Genomic DNA, 15,726 nt, shown 5'->3' on the forward strand with positions numbered 1-15,726 from the left:
TTAGGTAAAACTATTCTTTTGTATAATTTGTTTGCAGTGAAAACTGAAAGAGCAGCAGCTTTTACATTAATTCATCTTGTTTATGAGCCGAAGTCAAGGTAGAAGATTCTCTAGACTTTAGAAAGTTCTTTTTTAAGGGAACTTCTTTATCTGTACCTTCGCTGCCCCTTCCACATCTGCGTCAAAAGTCAACAGCTCCCAATTTTTGGGAACGAAGGGGAGTTTTATTGCTTCGGCAGGGGTGGAATGTACTGTAGGCACTATGATTGAATATTGTGTATTTTTTCTTGTATGATAAAAGTATCTGTATCATCAAAAGTAGTATGGAGTGTGTAGTAAGGGATGTTGTCAGTAGAAGTCAATTAACACTTCAAGAGATGTTTTAGAACATAAAGAAAAAACTAGTATTTGCATGATTATGTTTTACATTAACTTGATTAACCAGGTGTTAATTGACTTCTACACACACAAACACACATAATTTACCTTCATTTAATACTGTTAAACTTCAGAAAATGGAGTTTGTGTAAAAAGCCCCTTCCCCTGACAACCCGTGAGCACCCCTGGAGATCAATTCTAGCTAGGGGCCTGCTACTTAGCCTAATTATAGTATAATATAACTACTACAATGTTAAATGCCCTATTAACACGACAGTATTGTGAAAGGAGAAAATGTCAAAATAAAGCACCCCAAGACAGGGTAAAAAAGGCCACAAATAATAAAACTAGAAGGCAGGGCAACAAATGTTGCCGAAACTTCAACAAAAATGCTAACCGCCATCATGACTCCTGTCCTGAATTTACGGGAATTACTCCACGAGGCATTTATTACATGTTATTTTATATTCCCATAATTAAGGCCCACATTTTTATAAAGGCAAAACATGCTAAATATGTTCATAAATATGTAGAAAAAATCGCTGAACTATGTAAAACAAATGTAAATATACTAAAATATGTAAAGTCAATAAAAATGCGACACCTGGAGAAATACTTGCTTCCCTAGGGCGGTGAGTGGATTATAATAGCAAATTTTCAATGGCAACTTCTTCCAGCGCCGTAGAGTTAGGCAACACACATAACGCCTTGCAGGGAAGCGAGTATTTCAGGATATAGGTGTCGCATTTTTTTTGCCGGTGACTGTATGTATGTTAAAATATATAATAAGCGTTTTCTTTCTCATTTCTGTTGTTTTTTAGTTTCCTAGCAGTAAAAAATGTAATTATACTAAATTGCTAATAAAAATTGCAATGTGTTAAATTAAATTGGAAAATTCGTAATGTGATAAACCGATAACATGAATGACGAACAGTTTTGAGTATTAGTGTGGTCAGATATTTTCCACCGAATTCAAATTCCTTCAATGTTAAAGAAATGAACAAAAATGATTGTGATTCAAAACATTATATGTACATTTAATGCAACACTACGTTATAATTTCTTAAATAAATAAAAAGAGTGTTTCTGTGAATGTGAAGCACAAGATCTTTTTGTTTTAATTCTGGCTTTTGTTTTGGATAAATCAAAGTTTCAATATTTGTCCGATCTGGTCTATGGCATGCCCCTCAAATTCAGATAGACTAAATTCCGTCCTAAATTTCATCCTGGCAATTGTTCGACACCGAATTCCGTCCACAAAACACTTGCAAAAGTCCATCCTCCTTCAAATGTTAAATATCCAAACTCCTCAAGAGAGACATAGACTGGCTGACCATATATTTCTACATAAAATAGTGAATGGCAACATCAGAAGTGACCGCCTTCTTCAGGAAATTCACCTTCGTGTGCCTGCCCGCTCAACAAGAAGCACTCAACTTTTTGCCTCTCAGAAGCCGAGATTGTGTCTCATCCAGCGCTCTCTGTTCCATAGACTGCCCAGTGAATACAATAATCTAGGAAGCCAAATAGACATTTTTGAAAATCTGAACCGTTTTAGAAGAAAGTTAACTAAAAATATGTAAGTCTCTTAACCACATGTAATTTTTCTATGTTATTATTTTTGTTCTATTATGCTATTATTTTTGTCCTTATGTTCTATAAAATCGTTCCAATGTAAAATGGCTAACGCTGTATTTGGAATCTTCTATTAAATAAATAAATTAAATAAATAAATAATCGCGTAGATGAGGATGTGTGATGATCTGATGAAACCATGGTTGTTAAAGGTCCAGGAATCTTAAATAAATTCAATTCCGGTCCAGGAGAGAAAATCAGCAAGCACAAATGGGTTCTGGACCGTAAAGAACCTTTTTATCTGTAAGGTATTTCAATTTGGTCCAGGAACATTTTTTCCAGATCAATTTAAATCCGGTCCAGGAACCTTTTTTCTGAATTAATTTAAATACGGTCCGGCAAACTTTTTCCGAACCAATTTAAACCAGGGACCTGTAACGTAACGCAATTCATTGGTATTTGTCACCGTTCCGCGTTATTTCCGTACCGGGTACCGTGTACCGTGTACCGGCCCAAGTGCCGTGGACCGTTCCAAGGAAAATACCAGAACCTCTTGGTAAGGCGAACAGTAACGCTTCTGCTATACCATTCCGTTCGTACCCGAGAGTGCTTCGGGGACGACAGCTTTGGGTACACAGAGTGGAACGTTAAAATACCCGTACCAGAAAGCATGGAACTTGTTCCTTCTCTGAATGCCGGTTCCGTTACGGTACGTACATCTCCCCTTAGAATCATACCGGTACAAATTCATGATGGGTATACCTGAAACTTTAGGATAGGGTACAATTGTAACAAAACCTATTTTCAACAAATCAAATGGGTATTGAATGATCAGAAAATATATGTCACGTAACTCTTCATTTTAAAACTTTCATTGTTGAATTCTTGAAAAATCGATAAGAACTAATATTAATGGAGGTTGTAGGCAATAAAATATAAATTGTATATATAAAAATAAATATGGAATCGTGAGATTTGTTATTAATAATGTTACTTTTATATCACCAATACACGTAATATTAGGGTGCAAGGTAAACATATTAAAAAAAATCTTTTCAAGCAAGATATTGAAAGTTCGTCATGATGATAGTTTATGTACTTAGAATATTACCAACTAATACATGTGGAAAAAAGGGAAAGTTAATGTACGCCATATTGAGAAATGTTACCATCTAAGTTACAGATCTTAAATTCGGGTTGACCTGGCATTGCCAATCACTATGATTTTGGTAAAACTGGAAATTAGACGCCATATTTAAAAATGTCACTTCTTAAGATAGAGAAGTGAAATTCGGTTTGGTGGTAGATCTTGCTAATTAGTGCACGTTAAATCAACATGATTGTGAAAAACCGGAAGTTCATGGACGCCATATTGAAAAATGTTATTTCTTAAGATAGAGAAGTGAAATTCGATTTGACGGTAGCTTATGCTAATTAGAGTATGGCAAATTGACATGATTGTGGAAAACCGGAAGTTCATGGACGCCATATTGAAAAACGTTACTTCTTAAGATAGAGAAGTGAAATTCGATTTGGTGGTAGATCTTGCTAATTAGAGTATGGCAAATTGACATGATTGTGGAAAACCGGAAGTTTATGGACGCCATATTGAAAAACGTTACTTCTTAAGATAGAGAAGTGAAATTCGATTTGGTGGTAGCTTGTGCTAATTAGAGTATGGCAAATTGACATGATTGTGGAAAACCGGAAGTTCATGGACGCCATATTGAAAAACGTTACTTCTTAAGATAGAGAAGTGAAATTCGGTTTGAAAGTAGCTTATGCTAATTAGAGTATGGCAAATTGACATTATTGTGGAAAACGGGAAGTTGATGGACGCCATATTGAAAAACGTTACTTCTTAAGATAGAAAAGTGAAATTCGATTTGGTGGTAGATCTTGCTAATTAGTGCATGTTAAATCAACATGATTGTGAAAAACCGGAAGTTGATGGACGCCATATTGAAAAATGCTATTCTTAAGATATACGAGTGAAATTCGGTTTAATGGTAACTTATGTTAATTAGGGCATGGCAAATCAACATTATTGTGGAAAACCGGAATTTGGTGGACGCCATATTGAAATACGTTAATTCTTAAGATAGAGCAGTTAAATTCGGCTTGATGGTATCTTATGGGAATTAGAGCATGACAAATAAACATGATTCTGGAAAACCTGAGGTTGATGGATGTCATATTTAATAATGTTATTTCTTCAGATAGAGGACTGAAATTCGGTTTTATGATATTATGGATATTACTGCATTGGAAATCAACATGATTAGGGAAAACAAGACGTTAACGGAAAATATTTACGTTAATATTCCTCTTTTCTTTGGTGATTGCTTATGTTAATTGGAACATGGTCAATTTATATGATATTATAAAACCGAAAGTCGATGGAAGGCATAATGAAAAATGCATTTTATTAAGATGAAGAATTGAAATTCAGTTAGATTATTGCGCTTGCTAATTCGAACATGGAATGCATATGCTGTTTGTAAAACTGGAAGTTGATAGACGCCATGTTGGAAAAGAAATACTTTTTAGTGTCGATTTAGTTTATATTTATTAAAAATTAAATAGCCTATGAATTCCATCAAACTCAAGTTTTCCAGAATTATGTTGATTTGCCATGCCCTAATTAACATAAGTTACCATTAAACCGAATTTCACTCGTATATCTTAAGAAATATTTTTTTTCAATATGGCGTCCATCAACTTCCGGTTTTCCACAATCATGTTGATTTAACATGCACTAATTAGCAAGATCTACCACCAAATCGAATTTCACTTCTCTATCTTAAGAAGTAACGTTTTTCAATATGGCGTCCATGAACTTCCGGTTTTCCACAATCATGTTGATTTTCCATACACGAATTAGCATATGCTATCGTCAAATCGAATTTCACGTCTCTTTCTTAAGAAGTAACATTTTTCAATATGGCGTCCATCAACTTCCGGTTTTCCACAATCATGTTGATTTAACACGCACTAATTAGCAAGATCTACCACCAAATCGAATTTCACTTCTCTATCTTTAGAAGTAACGTTTTTCAATATGGCGTCCATGAACTTCCGGTTTTCCACAATCATGTCAATTTGCCATACTCTAATTAGCCTAAGCTAACGTCAAACCGAATTTCACGTCTCTTTCTTAAGAAGTAACGTTCTTGAATATGGCACCACCAACTTTCGGTTTTCCACAATCATGTTGATTTGCCATGCTTTAGTTAGCATAAGCTACCGTCAAACCGAGTTTGAATTCTCTATCTTACGAATTAACGTTTTTCAAGAATCATATTATTTGCCATGCTCTAATTCCCATAAGCTACCATCAAACCGAATTTCACTCCCTTCTCTTAAGAAATAATATTTTTCAATATGGCGTCCATGAACTTCCGGTTTTCCGGAATCACGTTGATTTGCCATGTTTTAATTCCCATAAGCTACCACCAAGCCGATTTTAATTTCTCTATCTTAAGAAATAACATTTTTCAATATGGCGTCCATCAACTTCCGGTTTTCCAAAAGCATGTTGATTTTTCATGCTCTAATTAACATAAGCTACCATCAAACCGAATTTCACTTCTATATCTTAAAAGGTAAAATTTTTCAATATGGCGTCCATCAACTTCCGGTTTTCCACAATCATGTTTATTTGCCATGCTTTAATTAGCATAATCTACCGTTGAACGGAGTTTCACTTCTGTCTTAAGAAGTAACATTTTTCAATATGGCTTCCATCAACTTCCGGTTTTCCACAATCATGTTGATTTGCCATGCTCTAATTAGCATAATCTACCGTCAAACTCAATTTTACTTCTCTACCTATTTTAAAAGTAATGGGGCCTACTGCACATGCCTCCTAGTAACAGGTTGCCTGAATGACGAATATCGACCTTCTACGCAGGTCGTTGTAATTAGTATATTATACATGAGCTTGTTAAAACTAATTGTTTCTATTGTTAATAGTTTACCAGAGTGACGGTCTTCGAAATTTTTGCATAGCTGATACCATTATTAACAAATTAATGAAAGATAAACTAGATAGTATTTATACATATTTTTCGGATAAATAATATCCAGAAAGATCACGAATTACTTTTTTCTAAAGTTATTATAATAATTTTTAAACAAAGAAGTGTATATTTATCAGTATTCCTTTTGCTGGTGTGGAATTTTGATTAACAGTAAACTTAATTCGGATACGCTCAGTATGTTATGATACGTACTGTAAGTTCCTGTTACAAATGTTACCCGCTTCATCCATTTCTATTCACGTACCGGTATTTTAATAACAAGCGCTGGTCATAGTGCTTCAGTACCGGTTACCAACTTGTGGTTCCATTTCGTACCCGGTAGCCACCGTTCAGGTACAGTATGTACGGGTACAATCGTACCCGTTCCATCCGAGACCCGTTCCACTCAGTACCTGAAGCGAATGGGTCGTTGAGTAACGGTACGCCTAATTTACCCAGGTTGTAGGTAGGTCCAATCTGTCCGGTACTGTGTGGAACGCCAATGCCATTGTAACGCATATCGATAGTCCTGTTCGTAACTTGACAGTGTTACAAGTTGGGTTACGTTACAGGTCCATGATTTAAACGGTCCGGGAACCTTTATTCCAGGATCAATTTAAATACGGTCCAGGAACCTTTTTTTTTCCGAATCCGTTTAAATAGGGTCCGAGTTCCTTATTGAAATGAAACAATACGCAACTTGGATCGTATTCGGACCTGACGATAAACAATTATCCACTTGTGAGCATGAAAGACTAATCCAGGTGCTGGCTGTCTCGAGAATCTAAGGTACAGTGTCTCTCAAAAGTTTTAGGACAACGACATTTTAAACTAGGCAACCCAATTTACACAAGGCGTTGGTGGGTTGCGTGTAGAGTTAGGCTCAATTTCAGGGTTGCCACATGCACATTAGATATTTATAAAATACGCGAAAGAAAGATATCCAAATATTATTGCATAAAACTAGAAAAAAATCAGTATTACATTTGTTGCAATACACTCAGAAAGAAACAACGTCGATTTTCTAGTATTTCATTGTTGATGAGTCTACACAAAGGCAAAGTGGAGAGAGGAAACGAAAGGGAACAAAGGAGAGGAAAAAGAGAAAGCAAAAGGAGAAGAGGAAAAGTAAAGAAGGGAAGAAAATAGAGGAAAGAGGAAGTGGATAGGAGAAGTAATGAATGGAAAGGAAAAAGATGCGAAGAGAGATGAGGAAAATGGAGGAAAGAGGAGAAAAGAGAGGAAGGAAAGCGAGGTGATACAAGAGGAGGAAAGGAGTTTGGAGAGGAGAGGAGGAGACGAGAAGAGGGAAGTGGAGAGTAGAGTAAAAGAGAGAAAGAGAGAATAACGAAAAAATTAGGAGAACAGTGCCGTGGAGTCGGAAATATAAGACAGGAGAGGAGATAAGAGGAGTGGAGAAGAGTGGGATGAAGACAAGTGGCGAGAAAAGTAGGGAAGGCGGTATGAGATAAAAATAGAGGAGAAGGACGGGAGAGAAGAAGGAGAAGGAGAAGTTAAGAACAGAAAGGACTGGAGACGAGAGGAGAGAAGGGGTAGTTGCAGAAAATACGTCTCGGCGTCAAGAACTGATGCATTGATAAAATTATCGACATGAAACATTCATTAACATTTTATAATGTATTGGAGAATGTATTAGATCGGTGCGAAATTCCTTTTCGCCGAGTTCAGAGCAAGATAAAATCTTCCACGTAAGATCTTTGATTTTACCTGCGATTATACCACTAAAATCATGAATGTAATTTTCATATTTATAAGAATTATCCAATTTTTCTCCTCTTCTCGGTTCGTTGAAATTGAAATTTTGTTATTTAACATTTCCCCTCCTCCCATCGTTAATTCCAAACTGAATCATGGACAATGAACGCAATGGGATATGTCTAAAACGAATGAAAAGTTTCTGCCACGGGAGGGGTTTGAACCTACGACCATCAGATTAGCAATCCTTAACGGTAACCACTACCCCAGAAGCTTTCGCTCCTGAACACAGGTAGAAGGAGCTGACCCATGTGAAATGCAGATCCAACCCCCCTCCTATATGTCATGTGTAAAGAATACTTGTTGGTTAAAAGAAAACGAAGGTAATACGACTCGGCTAAAACATTTAATGGAGAATTGCACACGATGGAAACTTTTCAGTCGATATTTGTGAAGATATCTTTGGATTGAACTCGAGTGGAAAAAGGGGTAATATTAGTGTGTAATGAATTGCCACAAATATAAATGGTTATTTCATTAATATTTGTCAATGTCTTTGAAGCAGAACACAATTATCGTTAGAGTATCATAATTCAAGATCTCATACGTGAAAATATCCCTTTGATAGTGTGTCAATTCATTTAAATGTTGTTTCTTTTTTAGTAAATTCGAGTTTTAGGACAATCTAGCCACTATACACTATTATTACAAATAATGTGGCCATGCTCTTGTTTAATAGAAGGAGAAATATTTTTAAAAAGAAAAAGAAAGAACACTTCATAAGGAGGATCGAACCTAGGACCGCTTACAATGCTCTCAAGAACTCTAACCAATACACTACGTCCTTAATCATTCTGTTGCCTCAATATTGTAAACGTTATCCTGAAAAAAAAAATCAATACTCTCATATTGCTCTGTACTTCTATAATTACTTTATACACATGCATTTGAAATCTTACTCTGAATTTCTTTCTTCGTATTAGTATATCTAAGGTTGTGAATATATTTTATTTGTAATTTTATAACGGTTACATGAACATCTACGAAATAGTTCCTTAGAACTTGGTATCTGTAAAGAGATACATTCAAGTTTTCAAATGATTTTAGACCACTAGATTTTGGCAAGGGATTATGTGTGATCCGTGTCCAGTCATCATTGCTGAAACAAACATTTGAAATTTTCATTCTGAGATAAGTTGCCTTACTTGCTACATGTATGCGAACTACACTCTGTCCCACTTATCTCTGGAGCAGGTGAACAAAACAAGTATCTGAGCAGTGATGAACACATGAGAGGAACGGGATTGCGTGGAGGGAGGAGATCCACTGCAGTTACCAGCCTTTCCAGCAGCGTGTACTGCCTCGCTCTGTCCACTCGATCCCCTTCCCCTCTTTCTCCTTCTCTTTCGATTTGCGCGACTTTGCTCCAGACATGCTGGAACAGGGTACAGTTAATTGTGTGCCACACATTTAATTCTTACTCAATGTTGTCAATTTGCATTCAGGTTGTAGTTTCACAGTTACAAACTATTTTGGCCTTGATAAGAAGTTTAGTGTAAATAATCATTTTGTTTATATATTATTTTAAAATTGAGGTCTATGGTTGAAATCCTCATATTTAGGGCTTGAACTCGTCACCTAAGAGGTTGAAGACCCGTCCTGTTCTTTGTGCGTGACCATCTTTTTATTTTGCTATTCATTATTCATCCTCATCCTCGCGATTAGCCAAAAGTAAAATAAGAAAAGTCCTCCTCCGTGATCGTGCGGTCTAAGGCGCTGTGCTTTGAACTGCGACTGCGGGACGGCATGTGTTCGAGTCCGCCTGGGTTCAGTCTCTGGGATCTCGGCATGTATATAGGACCGGTGGCAACCCACCACCGTGAGGAAATTGGGGAGCTACGAGTGAGTAGCGTAACCCGGTCTCGTAAATCTCCTATGGGGGATGTTCCTGGGTAAACAAAAAATAATCGATCAGACAATTCGATTATCGAAGGCGATAAAAGAACTTCCGGTTTGACCAAGTTTCCAATATAAGCTAGTGGAATAGAGATTGTCTTCGAGCTTACTTTGTTAAAAAGGAGCGGATACTAAATGTATCACTTGAAATTTTTAAGTGACAGAGAATTAAAGATAACTCGAAGAAATTGACCAGTTCCCGGAGCCATTGGATGAAGATTTATGGAACAATAGAAATCTTTAGTGAGACAATGTTGATCCTCTACCAATGGTTTCGTTTTTTTTTTTTTGTTTTTTTGAGTTGATGTTTTAGTCCACTTTGTGCACAGTAAGGCTAATCGGGACTGGACCTACAGTTTAAGTGGAATCCGAACCACTATGTGCCTCGACCGGGTATCGAACCCAATGGTTTCGTTGGAATATACATTAAACAAGAAAGTTGATTCGCTTATAAATTAAGTAACAGACTTTTTATATTAAAAAAGAAGTAAATAATAATAAATTCTTAAAGGTAAAAGGAAGATTAAATACACCCATGAAAAACAAAGATATTCTGCTTAGCCTAATAGTTATAAAGTGCACATTTTATTTCTCATTAATAAAACCACAGATCAATTTTTACATTCGATATCTGGTGGAGGCACAATGTGGCTTAAACTCTAGGTTGAGTCCCGAATAGTCTTACTGTGCATAAAGTGTACTTAAAACAAAAAAAACTGAAATGTACTCTGATTATATCAGAATGGATAATTTTTCGACATTGTGTATCACTAGAACACAGCTCTCTTAATTGTTCTTTCTTCCACAGGTAAAAACATGCATGGTTGTAAAAATTTACATCTTTTAAATTTGTTATGCCAACATATGTGCGTTAGAAAATTATAATTTAAAAACACTTAAATATTTCATTGGGTTTATTTAACGGCGATGAAGTGACATGTCTAGGGCCTACTTTCTCATGTCGTGGTTCACAGTTTTTTTGCATTACTGCCTGAATCCACTGAGTTTTCGTATCTGGTCTATCGAAAAAAGATTCACAGATACTTGAGAAAAATTATTCGTTCTGGACCTCATATTGCAACCAACAGCCACGCAATGATTGTCGTCTTTTCTGCAAGATATTACCCTTACATCTTTATAATCCATGTTACTTTTTCAAAACCAGAAGTAGGGTCCCGCCCGTGCCGAATAGGAACGAAATTGTAAACATCAGGTGAATAACCCATAATGGTTGAGGGTTCGACGTGCCGACCCCACGTCACTCCATCTGGTTGAAGATCACTAGGAAGGATTGTGGGAGGAAGACTGGCAGTCGGGAGATAGGCCAAGGCCCTTCGAGAGCTGTTGAGCCATGCGTTATTGTTATTATTAAAATAAGAAAAACAAGGGAATGAGGAAAAATTAATAAAAAAAATATTTATCTATATTAAACCAACCATTCAATTTTATTTTGTTTTTCATGGATCGGTTGCCCTACTACGCGGTAATCCCAATAAGTAGCTTACATGTTACACGATAAAGCACGTATTACTATCCGAATACTCATTCAATAAGCATTTTTGTTTGCCAGGAATCATTACTTATTGCATGTTGAGCTAGTGCCCACCTAGCCGCCTCTGATGAAATATATTATTCTTCAGATTGTCTTTAAAATTCGACTCTGGTCACTTGTAATTTGCTGGGTGTAGACGCTGTGCATCGACGCACAATGTTTTGCGATAACAAGCGACCTTGTGAAGCGTGACTCATGAACGCGAACAAGCTAGGCTACCAAGCTTATCTGCCTTTGAATACCAAGACATTTTTTTAACCATTCACGAACGCGATTCCTACTGTAGAAGCATATACTGTATATATTATCCCAAAAGAGCAAGAAAGGAAATTCAACCAATGTTCTCCCGTCGTATAAAACCAAATATTATCTATTAAACGAAAAGTTCACGATTGTCAATAAACGGTTTAACCAATCTGAGCTTTCAGGAACTTTTCACGCATAATTCCACTGTCTAGGCCAATGACAGAAAAGCAAGCAATACTTGTATTTATTATTTAAATCAATTAAAGGAATGTGTAAGAATTTATAAGAAATAAAGAGCGGAACGGAACGACTGTTGTTCTACCTTAAAAATTGTTGTTCTTCGAAATAAAAAAATAAGAAGGATTTAATCCAACACCTTAACACACTGTTCCACGACTCTCTATTGACTAACACTGTCAAATGTGATGTGATTTTATGAATACAATTTTCCGCCTGTTTACGTATAATGTCTCGCACATTTGGCAGTTCGCAAACGTTTTTGTAACCGCTGTAATTATTTCCTGTTACCATACGTAACAGCAAATACATGTCATAAGACTGTTCTGGACACGAGACTTTCGTCAGAAAACAAGCATTTCGTATGTTGGAGTATCACAAGAAGAGAACATCGCCCTGCAATGTTCAAGACTCAAGATATTTTTCATTAATAATGTCCGTCCAACATAATAAGTTAGAAGAAGTAACTAGCATTTTCACAACAACCACCAATATTCTTGTTTTTCTTCATCACTTCCAAAATATATTCTCGAATATAGCTGCTATACTACAAAAAAAAAAAAAAAAAATTAAAGTAAAATTCAACAACATGTATATCCAAGGACATTTACAATATTGGAGGAACAGAATACTTAAACATTGTTGATTCGACGGAAGGTAAGGGCGTGGTGTAGTGGTGTCGGCCCCCGTGGTGGAGTGGTTAGCACATCGCGCTATGACGCCGGGGGTCTCGGGTTCGAATCCCGGCTCGGGCATGGATGTTTGTGATTGTCTGTCCTGAAATTGAGAATTGAATGAAATGATATGGGCTGCTAGCGGTCCCAGGTTCGATCCTCCATACGAGGTGTTCTCTTTTATTTAATTCTCCTTCTATTAAACAAGAGCAAGGTGACATTATTTGTAGTAGTAGTGTAAGTGGTTACATTGTTCTACATCTGGAATTTGCTAAAAAAAAAACAACAAATAAATGAATTGACACACGTTCAAAGGGATATTTTCACGTATCAGATCTTGAATTATGATACTCTAACGATAATTGTGTTCTGCTTCAAAGACATTGACAAATATTAATGAAATAACCATTTATATTTGTGGCAATTCATTACACACTAATATTACCCCTTTTTCCACTCGAGTTCAATCCAAAGATATCTTCACAAATATCGACTGAAAAGTTTCCATCGTGTGCAATTCTCCATTAAATGTTTTAGCCGAGTCGTATTACCTTCGTTTTCTTTGTAACAAACAAGTATTCTTTACACATGACATATAGGAGGGGGGTTGGATCTGCATTTCACATGGGTCAGCTCCTTCTACCTGTGTTCAGGAGCGAAAGCTTCTGGGGTAGTGGTTACCGTTAAGGATTGATAATCTGATGGTCGTAGGTTCAAACCCCTCCTGTGGCAGAAACTTTTCATACGTTTTAGACATATCCCATTGCGTTCATTGTCCATGATTCAGTTTGGAATTAACGATGGGAGGAGGGGAAATGTTAAATAACAAAATTTCAATTTCAACGAACCGAGAAGAGGAGAAAAATTGGATAATTCTTATAAATATGAAAATTACATTCATGATTTTAGTGGTATAATCGCAGGTAACATCAAAGATCTTACGTGGAAGATTTTATCTTGCTCTGAACTCGGCGAAAAGGAATTTCGCACCGATCTAATACATTCTCCAATACATTATAAAATGTTAATGAATGTTTCATGTCGATAATTTTATCAATGCATCAGTTCTTGACGCCGAGACGTATTTTCTGCAACTACCCCTTCTCTCCTCTCGTCTCCAATCCCTTCTGTTCTTAACTTCTCCTTCTCCTTCTTCTCTCCCGTCCTTCTTCTCTATTTTTATCTCATACCGCCTTCCCTACTTTTCTCGCCACTTGTCTTCATCCCACTCTTCTCCACTCCTCTTATCTCCTCTCCTGTCTTATATTTCCGACTCCACGGCACTGTTCTCCTAATCTTTTTCGTTATTCTCTACTTCTCTCTTTTACTATACTCTCCACTTCCCTCTTCTCGTCTCCTCCTCTCCTCTCCAAACTCCTTTCCTCCTCTTGTATCACCTCGCTTTCCTTCCTCTCTTTTCTCCTCTTTCCTCCATTTTTCTCATCTCTCCTCGCATCTTTTTCCTTTCCATTCATTACTTCTCCTATCCACTTCCTCTTTCCTCTATTTTCTTCCCTTCTTTACTTTTCCTCTTCTCCTTTTGCTTTCTCTTTTTCCTCTCCTTTGTTCCCTTTCGTTTCCTCTCTCCACTTTGCCTTTGTGTAGACTCATCAACAATGAAATACTAGAAAATCGACGTTGTTTCTTTCTGAGTGTATTGCAACAAATGTAATACTAATTTTTTTCTAGTTTTATGCAATAATATTTGGATATCTTTCTTTCGCGTATTTTATAAATATCTAATGTGCATGTGGCAACCCTGAAATTGAGCCTAACTCTACATGCAACCCACCAACGCCTTGTGTAAATTGGGTTGCCTAGTTTAAAGTGTCGTTGTCCTAAAACTTTTGAGAGACACTGTACAAGGTAGAAATGGGAGAAACGCAAACGCTGCAGTCACGTTACCACTCTCCATGTAGTCCCATTCTATTGCGCACGTTCCTTTCCTTGGTTGTCCCTGTTGTGATATCTGCTAGGAACACAGCAGCCTCACTCTGGCTTCACGTTACCTCATCGACGGCTCCTATTGGCTGCGGTTCCAAGATCGGATGCGAGAGCAACACGTGACGGTTTGTTTGAACTCAATGTGACACCGCACTAATATAGTCCATTGCGTTATGTACAGTAACTCTTCGACAAGGGAGGTTTTGAACCTGGCACACGAGAGAACAACAGGGTTTTGATTTATTCCCTGCGCTACGTTTTCTATAACAGCAGTGTGACATTCTAATGTAAAACGTACTCGCGGACATTTTTAGAAGGCAACTTTTGATCGTTCAATCCTGGTCAAGGAATTGTAAATGAACTCAATCCCGGACTGGGGGAGAAAATCAACAAAGGTAAATGAGTTCCAGACAGTGTATAACCTATTCATATTTAAAGCATTTCAATTCGGTCCAGGAATCTTTTTCCGGGTCAATTTTAATACGGTCCAGGAACCTTTTTTCAATGTAACAATACGCAACTTCGACCGAATTTAAATTGTGTGAGAAAAAAGGTTCCAGTCCTGCAGCGGAACCCAATAGAATTTATGCGTTCCTGGACCTTTAACAACGCTGGATGAAACTGATGAAGGGACACTCACAAAGAACACCCATGTGTTCGTAGCACGCTGCGCTAACCACTCCGCCAAAGAGCCTGGCTGAAGATCTTCATTGGGAAAAAGTGTTAAGTCGTAACATACCCTTCGGTATGTGGGATCGAACTGGGTGATGGAGCTCACTTATCATTCATCCTCTACTTGTGGTAGGCTTGATGGTAAGGTGCGAGAGGTAATAACTACACACATATGAATGACAAAACACAACACTTGAGTTTAAACCCCTACAGACTGGATCAGCGTGGTGAATGGAAATACATGTGTAAGTGCTCCCTCGAGGTTGGTTAAAACGAAGTGCCCGTTTGTAGTGTAAGTCTGGAAGCCCAGACTTCACTCCCTTCTCCTAGACTTTTAGCTCGTACTTCTGCACCCTGTGACTACAGTTTAGAACTGACCACTGCTCTCTCTCTCTCTCTCTCTCTCTCTCTCTCTCTCTCTCTCTCTCTCTCTCTCTCTCTCTCTCTCTCTCTCTCTCCCTCCCCCGATATTTATTCAGATTGATTTTGCTAAACAAATGCAGATAGAGACCTGTAGTCTCTTCCTTGATTGCCCGTGCTTACATCTGTTTGCAACGATGTCGATCAATGAGGCTCGGCAATGTGTGACAAGATATTCCTTAAATGGTTCTAGCAATTTCCTGTTTGGAAAGGTGATGGCTAAGTGTCTGGGATTTTAGAGTTCGTTGTACGTTACATTTCGAAGATTCTACAGATTGTTACGAAGTAGAGTCAGCTTATTTTCATAACAACTCCAGCTGACCGCGCGAGTCCA

The 15,726-nt window shown here is 37.3% G+C and overlaps 1 protein-coding gene across 2 annotated transcripts in view; it reads right to left on the reverse strand.

Annotated features, from left to right (window-relative positions):
• LOC145979567 (peroxisomal leader peptide-processing protease) overlaps positions 1 to 15,726 on the reverse strand; it is a 606,981-nt gene that overhangs the window by 20,755 nt on the left and 570,500 nt on the right. The gene's annotated exons all lie outside the window — the stretch shown is intronic.

Source organism: Lepisma saccharinum, chromosome 26, assembly GCF_977018435.1.
Source record: "Lepisma saccharinum chromosome 26, izLepSacc3.1, whole genome shotgun sequence".
Lineage (NCBI taxonomy): Eukaryota > Metazoa > Arthropoda > Insecta > Zygentoma > Lepismatidae > Lepisma > Lepisma saccharinum.